Below are 11,590 nucleotides of genomic sequence, written 5' to 3'. Positions count from 1 at the left end.
ATCAAGCACCTTGTGTGAAATAAGTTCTCCCTTTGATCTTCAACTTTCTCCTCCTTGATTTACACATTAAGTACTCTTCTTGAAACTAAGGATATGGGGTTACCTTCTTCAATGTACTCATCATCAAAGGCTTTGGATTCTTCCTTAAGGCTACCACCTTGTTCATCACATTCATCTTCTGAATCAATAATTCCATTTCTTATCACCATGACTTTTTTATTGACACAATCTTTGCTCATGTGCCCAAATCCTTTGCACTTCCAACATTGAATGGAACTAGATTTCTCTCTTTCCTCCTTTGAAGCTTCATTTTTTTTAGTATAGGTGTTTCCAGCTTCCACTCTTTTCGGAGCCACAAACTTCCCTTTTTCTTCACCCCTATTCATAAAAACCATCCTTGTTCCAAACATTAGAATTTGAAAAGCTATTAGCTTTAGAATTATACCTCTTGGAATGTTCCTTTTCTTCTCTCAATTGTTCTTCAATTTTGATTGCATAATGATACATATCTTCCAAGTATAGTTGTGGATATCTATCAACGATATGAGCAATTTCTCGATTTAAACCTCCAAGGAATTTAGACATGATGTCTTCTTCTTCTTCTCGAATATTTGCTCTTTCTATCAAAGTTTCCATCTCTTGATAATATTCAGCTACACTTTTTGTTCCCTACCTCAAAACTTGCAATTTAGTTCTCAAATCTCTTTCATAATGTTTTGGAACATACCTCTTTTTCATGGCTTCTTTAAGTTCTTCCCAAGTTTCAATGGGATCCTCCTCTTTCCTCCTTCTCTTGGATTTGAGATGTTGATACCAATTTTCCGCATGGTTAATGAATTCGGCAATGGCAAGTCTCATCTTCTTATTCTCACTGAATGTGTTTCAATCAAACACATATTCTATCTTCCTTTCCCATTCCAAATATGCCTCCGCATCCGACGTTCCACAAAATGGTGGAATTTTGAGCTTGACTCCACTATCTCTATCTTCATGCATTCTTTCTCCTCTTCTAGGGTGCATATTATTTCTTCCTTTTCCTCTCATGTTTCCTCTTCCTCCAATTTGTCTTTCTTGTTCAACTAAGTCGATTACTCCCTCATCTTCTTGTAAGACTCTTTTTTGCTGTGCCCTTCTTTCTTATCTATATTCCCTCATCATTTCCATCATGCCTTGAATGGCTTGAAGAATAGCCATATTAGTATCTTGTACTTGTGGTACTCCTTCATCCTATGACATTTTAAAGTTAGTAATAAAAGGACCTCACCACACTTCTCACCAATTTCACTCAAGAACACTCGTGTTTATCACTCAAGGGTAGGCTTTTGGTACTAGGTCAAAGATGTAAGGGTTGGCTTATATTTTTGGTGCAATCTCACTAAGAGATTGATAAAAACCAATTCAAAATGATCAACTCTCACAAACTAAGACTAGAGTAACTAAACTTAGGCTAAAAATAAAACAAATCTGGTTTTTTTTTCCTTCAAATGAATGGCAAGAAATTTTCATGTGCTTTGAAACTTTGATTTCTTTTCTTCTTTTTTTTTCTACTGTTTTTTTTTTTTTTTTTTTTTTGCTGACTTTTTTTTTTTTTGCTAACTTTTTTTTTCTTTATGATCCAAGAGTTGATTTGAAGAAGTTTTAAAGACAATTTGTAGTATGTCTTGTTACAAGATGTAAGCAAATGCTATGGAGAAAAAAATTGAAATAAAATAAAGATAACACCTCTAAAGTCAGCCAAGAACGATGAACAAATGCTCTGATACCAAATGATAAGCGCTCGCGATGCTTGTTGGATGCAAAGTTAGAGGTCCTTCTAGGATCCTTGCAAACACTCACAAAGAAAACTACTTAGATCGAACTTAGAATATATGATGGTCACTCTTAGATCCTAAGACAACTCACTCCAGAATTAGCTTGATCAAGACTAATCCAATGAATTTATTTAAATATCAAATCTAAAACAAGATTTGAAAGAAAAAGACAATACCAAAGGGTTGAATAAGAACAAGCTTTTTACTATTGATAATTTGAGTTTTGAAGAACATTACAAGCCATTTTATAGGTCAAATGGTCGTGGATGCAAGAAACTCAAAAGCCATTCAAATACAATTAATTGCAAATTGTAGAAAATAACACCTAGAAACTTGAAACTTAATTGCATACTAAATTATAAGTCAAAATGCAAAACTAGGAATGTAGAAAGTCTTCAAATTGCCTTAAATATCTCCGCTAGAAGGCGGCAAATTAGTTATGCACGTTTGACAAGGTTTGACATCACATTTCCCCATGCAGTGCACACTTGACAGCATTTTCTTCACAAAATCTGCACATTTTTTTTACCACTATGTCATCTTCCAAACTATAGGACTTTTCCTATGCCATCTTCATGTCATTCTCTTCTTGACTCATTGAACTAACATTATATAAAACTTTGGTCTCAAAATTATTTGTCATTTCTTGTGAATTTACTAGTTTTTTAAGATGTAGTGTGAATGCCTCTTGAATCTTTTTTGCCTTGTTTCTTGTAATTAGTCCTTTAGGTACATGCAATGATTCAATGGTTGAATTTACATCACATAGTTGATGCGTTATTTTATGCAATGAAATAATGGAAGGGTTGCATTGGTGGAAAATGCGTTGTGCAAACAAGTTTTCTTAGCAGGACCCAAGTATAAATCCTACTGAGTTTCCTGGTAATCCTACTAAGTTTCCTGGTAAGTCTAGGGTTGAACTCAGGGACTAAAGAAAACAATATGCGGTAGTAATTTTTAAGATCACTTTGCGGTAACAAATAAATTAATAGTTTGGTTGGTTTGTTGTTTGAAGTATGAAAAGTATGCAGCGGATTTGAGAAAAGATTGATTATGCGACAGATATACACTGAGTATGCGGAGGAACGGGTTGAGAAGGTCTTTAGCTAGCGTTTTCTGAGAATGTGTTCAAACTATGCAATCATGCTACACTCATGCGACAACAAATCATTTTCCAATGCAAATGCAGTAGCTCCTAATTCTAGGATGCATGCGATGAATTTGATAATGTCTATAAAGCTTATTCCTAAGTCTCTACTTCTTGTCTATGCGATTATGCAAGATGCACACAAGGACAAGGTGACCGCATACAATCATAACCTATCTCTACGATGCATGCGATACGTTAATAGCAAATAGTGCTTATTCCTAAGCTTCTATCTCTTGATTATGCATTTCTAATCTGACTCTCCCGAGCCTAGATTCTAACCTGACTTTTCCAAGCCTAGATTTTATCCTTAGACTACCCTCCCGAGTATCTCTAATGGACGAATGACGCATACATAATATAAGATAATCGCATAGAATGAAGATCCCCAGTTATGCTAGCTAAGTGCTTCTCAACCCATTCGACAGATTTAGCTACTCATGTATAATGTACAGAGAGTGAACAGATATAAAGATGTAAATTCCATTTCTATAAATAAGTTCAGAGTACAAAACAACAATGGAAGATAAAGATAGAGAGCCTGGTAGCAATTCCTTGCTTTCCAAGGCTTTTACATTGTTAACTCTATTCTACTCAAAAGATGTTCCTGCTTCCACAGGAGTTGACCCTTTCTCTGATCTCGACGCTTCCGGCACTCTTCCAAGTTCATTGGAACGATCTCTCTGTACAATCTCACTTCCCTCATTTCCGCCTTCTAAGTTAAAGAAAACTAAGAACAAGGCTACTTCTATCTAAAGGGAAATTCTCTAACTATACGAGCTGAACTAACTGACCTAACTACACGAACTCCTTCACTGAAGGTGGCCTCTAGTATTTATAGAGCTTCGGGGTGAAAGGCTTCTTCTCTCTTATGATTGCATTGATGGGATGGCATTAATTCTCTGTCTGATGCACCGAATATTTGTCACCGAAAAGTGGAGTGTGCTTGCTACAGTAGTTCGTTAACGGCTTGTCAACTTAATTCGGAATCGACCGTCATCAGCTTTCTGTCCCATCGTGATTTATTACGCTTTTCACCCAGATGTGCCCACCAAAGATGCACCGGCTTTATGCGGCAACCTTCTCGAGCAGATATTCACGAGCGCAAATGATCGCATAGTCTTGCGTTAACGCAATCTCTTAATGCGCTCGGTCGTTGATTTCTTTGGATCGCATTTCACCTTGCGTCAACACATATTCTGCACAAAATACACAAGTTAGCTATTTTAATGTGATGGACGCATGCAACCGTAATATTGTGAACTTAATACTTTTGGACGCAATCTTGTATATTTTTATCAACGTAAACCTGCATTGTTTTATAACTTAGCACTGTAATAACATGCATTTCTGCCTGTTATCAATAGTACACTTAAGTTAGTGGGATTATCCAACAAAAATGTTGCATAATTCCACTAACTCTTAGTCAAGGGCAAAATGGTCTTTTTCTATTTGGTCAAAGTCAAACTTTGACTTTTAGCGAAAAATCAACCCTTTGACTTTTTACAGTTTTAACCCTCTTGACTAATTTTGACCTCCCAAATATGAATCCATATTCATATTTTCGAAATTCAAATCACATTTTAATATAGAGCGCCATACAAAAAATCGATAGTGATATCGCAAATACTTGTCGGTTTTAATCCCTTTTCTTAATTTGAACAATTCGAATTAATCCAACATACTGTTCTAATTTTAATCCATATGAGCTAGCAGAGGGACCTAATGGGGCTACAGATCATGGGCTCCAACAATCCGAGATTAACCGGTAAAACTCTTTAACCTAATTAGTCAACATTTGTTAACTAACGGGTCATTCCACTAAAGTCCCGTAGTTGCACTCCCCTCACTATAGATATATTTCTGTCCATCTGATATAACCATAACCAGTAAGTCAATCTTTCACAGGTTGTTTGTGGTTTTGGCTGGGTAAAAATATTGTTTTACCCCCGAGAACACTTCTTGTTCCTTCAGTCCCACTGAACCTCTAAAGAACAATTGATTTGTGGTCCAACCAACAAATCCAGTCCCTCTCAGCCTAGTGAGAGGATGGGGCCCCTTGTTCTTATTTCGAAGTTAGCACTTAAGGGAACAACCTATCTACTACCCTTAGAGATGGGTAGAACTGAAGTCTGTCTTGCACCCTATGTCCCCAGCTATAACCATAACAAGGGAACAAGAAATGCGTATCAGTTGAAAAACTCTTCTTCACAGAAAACTCGTTCTCTCCAAACGAACTGCTTCTCTCGCTCTCACTGAGAACGTCCACTCCAGTCGTTCACCAAATCACAGTCGTCTACTCACGAACAGCCTCCACACGAACACAACAATGGGAAGGACACCACCACTTAGAACCCTCGGTATTCTTAGTGTGAGAATCCAGAAGGTGTGGGCTCTGTTGGATTTGGTAGAGGGAAGGAGAAAAGGAAGATCGTATACCCCGACCAAGCAAGTGGGAGAATATCGGGTCTATCGTATAGACAATGCTCGATCGTTTAGGAAGCGTTACACGATCGTTTAGTAAATAAGTTGCAATCGTATAGATGATCATTTAGTAAATGCTCGGGCGCACGATCATTTAGGTAAAAGCTAGACGATCATTTAGCAAATCCTATGTGATCATTAAGAAAGAGGCGTGCGTGTATACAATCGTGTAGAAACGTTGAGCTATCGTGTAGGCTCTCGGTTTTTTATGTGATAGGCAGTATACAACTCTTGAGCGAATTCCCTGATCTCTTTGCAAAATGAAAATTATTTTCATTTTATTCTTTAGTTACAAAAACTGCAAGCAACCTCCTACTATCACATGGTTATGGAGAAAATGTCGGCACAATTATCCCATAATTGTCCAATTAAAAATAATAAATATAATCATATTATATTCATTAACCTGCGGTTTAATATCACATCAAATGCAACATATGAACCATAATCTTTTCTCCTCAAGAAATCATATTTATATCATTTTCCTCCAAATAATGTATCTTATACATAAAGTCAATCATATCATATATAATTAACCAGTTCAATCATATCATATATAATCGAACTCCCTCTTGTTAATTTGAACACTTCAAGCTGACCCAAAAATTGATTCTCAACTTGAATCCATTAAGCTACCAAGGGGACCTTATGGACCTATGGCTTGAAGCTTCAACAGTACGTGAATATCTGACTAAACTCTTTAGCCACGAGATCCACCATCCGTTAACTGCCAGACATTCCACTAAAGGCCAACAACTGCACTATTCTCACCACAGATATATTTTTATGTCCATCAGATATAACCAATCAACAGTACGATAATCCTTCACAGATGCTCGTAGTACAGTTGGACCAATTTACTATTTTGCCCTTGTAGTTACATCTAACTCCTTAAGTACCACTGGTCACTCTAATGAACAATACAACATAGTCCTACTATGTGTGGACACCTCTCGGGCCATGAGAAGGTGTGTGGCGCCACATCGTTCAAGCCTCAAAATCAGCTCTTAAGGGAGCAATCTATCTACTTACCCATGCTTCGGGGAAGGAGTGAATTCCATCTTGTGTAGTTGAGTTCCCAGCTCCTAAATAAGATGAATCCCCAAAGTGGTAGGTTTGAGTCGGTGATCTGGCTACTCACACCCATGCAAATCAAAGGACCGCCCTTAAATGTAGGAGTTCCCAACTCACTCAGGATTGAGGTCATGTTACCTATGGTCATCCTAGTGAAGTGAAATCTCTGTCATGAACAACGTTATATTACAAGACTATAACACTTCGTGGTTCGGTCTTATACAAACTCTTTGTATAGGGCACCCCCGCTTGCATGTCCCCACATGAATGATCAGGATCAGATCATCTATAGCAAGTCACAAAACTTGTAACTATTCTATAAAGAGGGCCGCACCCATAGCGTTACCAGGATAAGGTTTCCCTCTTATATCCATATACTACAGACCATTTTGATTATCTCTTAAGACATGATCCACTTGTATGTCTCCACATATATTGTTGTGGACGCTTGTAGATTGATCGAGGGAGTTTGAAGAATGTTTCTTCAAAGGAATGCATACTCTATCCCTTGATATTCTATGTAAGCATGCTGTAATTTCTTGTTGTGTATGACCTATTAGTTTCCGTTCTTGTACTGTAATTGTTTATATTCAACTTGAATGGAATTTAGAACGATCTCTTCCACTACTCATGGAAATCCTCGTGTCTAATTTCCTTCAGCTAGGTTAGCCCGATTTAATGTGTACCTAAAAAAGGGGGAATGACCGTCATGGCCAATAGCAAAAATGAACTGATTCCCCCACGAACCGTGATAGGTTGGCACATTTGTATGGATTACCACAAACTAAATCAAGCCACAAAGAAAGACCACTTCCCTCCCCCCCCCCCCCCCCCCCCAATTAACCAAATGCTTGATAGACTCACGGGGAATGATTTTTTCCTTTTTTTCTAGATGGCTACTCTAACTATAACCAAATAGCTATTACATCGAAGGATCAAGAGAAAACCACCTCACATGCCTGTTTGGCACTTTTGCCTTCCGAAGCATGCCATTTGGCTCTACAATGTGCTCGGCACCTTTCAGAGGTGCATAATGGCAATATTTTCTGAATTCTTGGAAAATTTGGTGGACTTATTCATGGACGACTTCTCAATCTTTGGTAATTCATATAGAGTGTGCCTAACGAATCTGGAAAATGTGTTGAAGAAATGTGAGGAGACCAACCTTGTTTTGAACTGGGAAAAATGTCATTTTATAGTTATAGAAGGTATTGTGTTGGGCCATAAGGTGTCTAAAGCTGGAATTAAGATCGACCAGGCAAAAATTGATGCTATTGCCAAGCTGCCACCACTAGTAAATGTGAAAATACTAAGAAGTTTTTTGGGACACGCAGAATTAATGAAGATTCATTTGTGGTTTTTCCCAAATTGCAAGAGCTCAGTGCACTTCTTGAAGTTGACAGGATGTACGAATTCGATGATGCTTGCTCTCAAGCATTCAACACTTTGTAGGATGCGCTCATATCTGTGCCCATTTTGGTGGCGCTAGATTGGTGCAACCCTTCGAAGTGATGTGTGACGCAAGTAATTACGCAGTAAGAGCTGTGTTGGGCCAATGACAGGATAAACTTCTTCATCATATTTACTATGCTAGAAAAACTTTGAATTGTGGGATGGTACCAGCACACAGCAGAAGCGACGAGGATCGATAAGCACTCTAATTGATTATTTTTGGCAGAAATGAAAACATGCTCAAACAGAATTTAATGGGTTTCAAGACATATCTTTGAAGAATCGTTGAAATCTCAATTTTCAGCTGCTAATTCCTCCAAATCTTTGTGCAGACCACCATAAGATCTTCCCTACTATTCTCTTGGTGCTCTAGATTGAGTTGTGGGACTCAAAGTAAGCTGGAATCAAAGAGAACTTGGAGAATGCTCACAGCAGCAACCCAATGAAGAACACCTTCTTCTACCCGAATTTTCAGCTAAAATTCTATCAGTTGCCTTCTCTCAACTTCACTCCAATCTCTTCAATATATTACAGGCTATCATGCAAAGAGATTTGCTGCATGGGATGCAGCTCATGCTTAGATTTATTGAAGGTTGAAGATAATGGTTCTTTGTGAGCTAGTTGGAGATAAAGTTGAAAAATCCAATTTTTCATTTTTGTATTTTTCTATTTCCAAAATCCAAAATATATTTTAAATTCATATTTTATTTCTAAAATAAAATTTTATTAATTTTACAGATTAATCTAATAAAATTAATAAATAATTATTTAAACAATTTAAATAATTCTAATTAATTTAATATCCTATATTAAATTAAGTTTATACAAATCCATCTTTATATATTTAAAACATATTTAAATATATATTCTCCAATTCTGTTTGATTCTAATTTTTACGTTTCAAATTAACTTATCACGTTAATCTAGAGCTAATCCATTTTCGAGCTAGTAGGGGGACCTCATGGACCTACAAATCATGGGTTCCAACGATCTGAGATTAATCGACTAAACTCAATAGACCGATATAACCCCCATTCGTTAACTAATGGGTCACTCTACTAAAGCTCATAGTTGAACTCCCCTTACTGTAGATATATTATGTCCACTCGATATAACCATGATTAGTAAGTCAACCCTTCATAGGTTGTTTGTAATAACGGTTGGGTCGAATCTCTGTTTTACCTCTAAATTACCTCTTGTTTCTTAAGTCCCCACTGATCCTCTAATGAACAATTGTTTTGTGATCCAATCAACAAACCCAAGTCTCTCTCGGGCCAGTAAGAGGGTGGAGCCCCTTGTTCAAGACCCAGAATCAGCACTTAAGGAAACAACCTCTCTACTATCCCTAAAAGCGGGTGGCAGTGAATTCTGTCTTGTGCTCTATGTCCCCAGCTATCTATCCAGTCTTACCCCTGAAATTGGAGGTTTATTGAGTCAGCGCTGTTGAGCCAACCCTCACCTATGAAAATCTAAGGATAATTCCAAATAAACGGGAGTTCATAGTTAGCTCAAGATTAAGGTCAAGTTACCTAGTTCATCGCTTTGAAATAGTTAGTCTTAAACAGTAAACAACGTTATAAAGTAAGAGCGACTAATTTCATGGTTTGATCTTGTACAAACCCTTTTGCCCAAGGACACGCCCACTCCTCATGTCCCAACATGAACGAATTACGATCACTTTATTTGTAGCACTTTACAACTCCTTGTAACAACTATAGAGCAAGCCACATCCATTAGTGTTACCAGAATAAGATACCTAAACTTATTCATATACTATAGATCATTTTGACTATTTACTCGAATCTGGTCCACCTTTATGTCTCCACATAAGGTTCAAGTACTCATCCAATAGTCAAGGGACTTTTAGAATTATTGGATTTCTAATAAGCAATACATCTATTCAATAACACTTTATTGAATTCCAGAATAAGTTCTATTGTTTACATACCACGAGTTTTAGGACATAAAACCTAACATGAATGACTCACAGGAAAATTACACCACCACTGAGAAGGAAATGCTTGCAGTGGTGTTTGTGCTAGAAAGGTTTCACCAATACTTAGCGGGAACGAGCATAGTGGTATATACGAATCATTCTACGGTCAAGCACTTAATGGCTAAAAAGGATGCCAAACCCTGATTGATTCGGTGGGTTTTTCTTTTGAAAGAATTTGATTCGGAGATCAAAGATAGAAAAGGAACCAAGAATTAAGTGGTTGACCATTTATCAAGATGGGAAAACCTGCAGACACAGAGGAAAGAAAAAGACATAGAAGACTGTTTTCCCGATGAAAAATTGATGATTATGAGTGGAAAAGAACCTTGGTATGCAGATACTGTAAACTTTTTAGTTTGCGGCCAAACACCGGAGGACTATTCCCTGCAGTAAAAGAATAAGCTACACCATGAAGCCAAGTTTTACTCTTGGGATGACCCTTTTTTGTGTAAGCTGGGGCCAGATCATATTTTACGTCAATGCATTCCTGAACATGAAACTCAACACATCTTGGAACAATATCATGAGTCCCCATACGGAGGGCAAAGAACTGCAACTAAAGTCCTTCAATGTGGCTACTTCTGGCCAAATTTATTCAAGGAAGCCTGAGCCCATGCGGTGAATTGCGATCATTGCCAGAGAATAAGTAATATGGCCAGAAAGAACAAAATGCCGCTAACTTCCATCCTGGAAGTGGAGTTGTTTGATATATGAGGCATAGATTTTATAAGTCCTTTCCCAGCATCAGAGGGGCATCAATACATTCTAGTTTCAATTGATATGTCTCAAATTGGGTGGAAGCAATCTCTTGCGCCAAGAACGATGCGAACACGGTGGTAAAATTTTTAAAGAAAATATCTTTACGTAGTTTGACACGCCCCATGCGATAATCGGCGATGAAGGTACGCATTTTATTAATCGCATCATTGCTAATCTTTTAATGAAATTCGATGTTAGTCACAAGGTTGCAACAACTTACCATCCACAAATAAATGGTCAAGCAGAGGTTTCCAACAAGGAGATAAAATCCATCTTGGAGAAAGTTGCCAACATCTCCAGGAAGGACTAGGCACAACGACTTGACAAGGCTCTATGGGCATATCGCACCGCCTACAAAACTCCCATTGGAATGTCTTCATATGCATTAGTCTTTCGGAAGGCCTGTCATTTACCGTTAGAGCTGGAGCATAAAGCACAATGGGCACTCAAAAAGCTAAATCTGGACTTAACAAGCACGGAAGAAACCAGGAAACTTCAATTGAATGAGCTGGCTAAATAGTGCATCGCTACTTACGAAAATGCTAAGCTCTATAAGGAACAGACGAAGAAATGGCATGAGGACAAGATTTGTAAGAAGAACTTTGCCATTAGGCAACAAGTTTTATTATTTAATGCATGTCTTCGTCTGTTCCCAGGAAAATTAAAATCGCAATGGTCCAGGCCCTTCATCATCAAGAACATATCCTGCATGGAGCTGTCGAACTAACTAGTAAGGATGGAAGCAATGTTTTTAAGGTCAACGGTCAATGTATAAAGCCTTACTATGGAGGCTTATTGGATCGCAGCAAGGAGGCCATTGATTTAGCTGGGCAAGCTTGATAGCCTGCATGGATGCATCTTGTGGTA

Source organism: Benincasa hispida, chromosome 2 (assembly GCF_027475165.1).
Source record: "Benincasa hispida cultivar pf3 chromosome 2, pf3_genome.v1.1, whole genome shotgun sequence".
Taxonomy (NCBI): Eukaryota; Viridiplantae; Streptophyta; class Magnoliopsida; order Cucurbitales; family Cucurbitaceae; genus Benincasa; species Benincasa hispida.
This window is presented reverse-complemented; position numbering follows the sequence as displayed.